General features: G+C 47.2%; 1 pseudogene; it reads left to right on the plus strand.

Moving 5' to 3' along the window:
- Window positions 1-246: 246 nt before the first annotated feature.
- LOC128043455 (60S ribosomal protein L7-like) lies at window positions 247-993 on the plus strand (annotated as a pseudogene).
- The last annotated feature ends 1,025 nt before the right edge of the window (window positions 994-2,018 follow it).

Here is a 2,018-nt window from a genome sequence, read left to right on the forward strand (position 1 = left end):
AAAAAGTTGGCTTAAAGCTCAACATTCAGAAAATGAAGATCATGGCATCTGGTCCCATCACTTCATGGGAAATAGATGGGAAAACAGTGGAAACAGTGTCAGACTTTATTTTGGGGGGCTCCAAAATCACTGCAGATGGTGATTGCAGCCATGAAATTAAAAAACGCTTACTCCTTGGAAGGAAAGTTATGACCAACCTAGATAGCACATTAAAAAGCAGAGATGTCCTCTTTCCTGGCTGGAACCATGGAGGGTGCAGAAGAGAAGAAAAAGAAGGTTTCCGCTGTGCCAGAAACTCTTAAGAAAAAGAGGAAGAATTTCGCAGAGCTTAAGATCAAGCGACTGAGAAAGAAGTTTGCCCAAAAGATGCTTCAAAAGGCAAGGAGGAAGCTTATCTATGAAAAAGCTAAGCATTACCACAAGGAATACAGGCGGATGTACAGAACTGAAATTCGCATGGCTAGGATGCCACAAAAAGCCAGCAACTTCTGTGTACCTGCAGAACCCAAACTGGTGTTTGTCATCAGGATCAGAGGTATCAACGGTGTGAGCCCAAAGTTTCGAAAGGTACTGCAGCTCCTTCGCCTCCAGCAGATCTTCAATGGCACCTTTGTGAAGCTCAACAAGGCATCAATTAACATGCTGAGAATTGTGGAGCCATACATTGCATGGGGGTACCCAAATCTGAAGTCTGTAAATGCATTGATCTACAAGCGTGGTTATGGCAAAATCAACAAAAAACGAATTGCCCTGACAGACAACGCATTGATTGCTTGATCTCTTGGGAAATACAGAATCATCTTCATGGAGGATCTGATTCATGAGATCTATACCATTGGAAAATGTTTCAAAGAAGCAAACAACTTCCTGTGGCCCTTTAAATTGTCTTCTGCACTAGGTGGAATGAAGAAAAAGACCACCCATTTTGTAGAAGGTGAAGATGCTGGCAACAGGAAAGACCAGATCAACAGGCTTATTAGAAGGATGAACTAAGGTATCTACCAGGATTATTTTTGTAATCTGGTCAATTAATAAACAACTGAAACAAAATAAATAAATAAATAAAAAGCAGAGACATTACTTTGCCAACAAAGGTCCGTCTAGTCAAGGCTATGGTTTTTCCAGTAGTCATGTATGGATGTGAGACTTGGACTGTGAAGAAAGCTGAGTGCCAGAGAACTGATGCTTTTGAACTGTGGTGTTGGAAAAGGCTCTTGAGAGTCCCTTGGACTGCAAGGAGATCCAACCAGTCCATTCTAAAGGAGATCAGTCCTGGGATTTCTTTGGAAGGAATGATGCTAAAGCTGAAACTCCAGTACTTTGGCCACCTCATGCGAAGAGTTGACTCACTGGAAAAGACTCTGATGCTGGGAGGGATTGGGGGCAGGAGGAGAAGGGGATGACAGAGGATGAGATGGTTGGATGGCATCACTGACTCGATGGACATGAGTTTGAGTGAACTCCGGGAGTTGGTGATGGACAGGGAAGCCTTGCCTGCTGCAGTTCATGCAGTCGCAAAGAGTCGGACACGACTGAGCAACTGAACTGAACTGATGCATGCCCCAAGTCTCCAAGGGCTGTTCAGTCAGAAGGAGGAAGAGGGGGGGTGGAAGGAAGAGAGGAGTGTTGGAAGGGTGGAGGAGAGAGCTAGAAGAAGGGCTAGGGTTCATACTCCGTGTGAACCCTAGCTTCACTGCACATAGTCCTCCTTCATCCTCACAATAACACCACAGGAGGATGGCCTCATCCTCTCTCTCCACCTGTGGAAACCGAGGAAGGGCTTGCTGCAGGTCACACAGCTTCTAACAGCCAACGAAGCATTTGAATACAGGCCTGTCTCACCAGCAGGCTGGGGAAGGGAGGTCCTGCCCTCCACAGACTGAGGCGAATCAGCAGGCGCTCTTCCTGGGAGCCAAGCAGGCAGCAGCAGGACTCGGGAATGCCAGGGGGTTGGGGCGCTCAGGCCTGCTCTCTGCCGCCCAGTGGGCATGGCCAGCCGTGGCCTGGGGCCCTGTGTC

Source organism: Budorcas taxicolor, chromosome 2 (assembly GCF_023091745.1).
Source record: "Budorcas taxicolor isolate Tak-1 chromosome 2, Takin1.1, whole genome shotgun sequence".
Taxonomy (NCBI): domain Eukaryota; kingdom Metazoa; phylum Chordata; class Mammalia; order Artiodactyla; family Bovidae; genus Budorcas; species Budorcas taxicolor.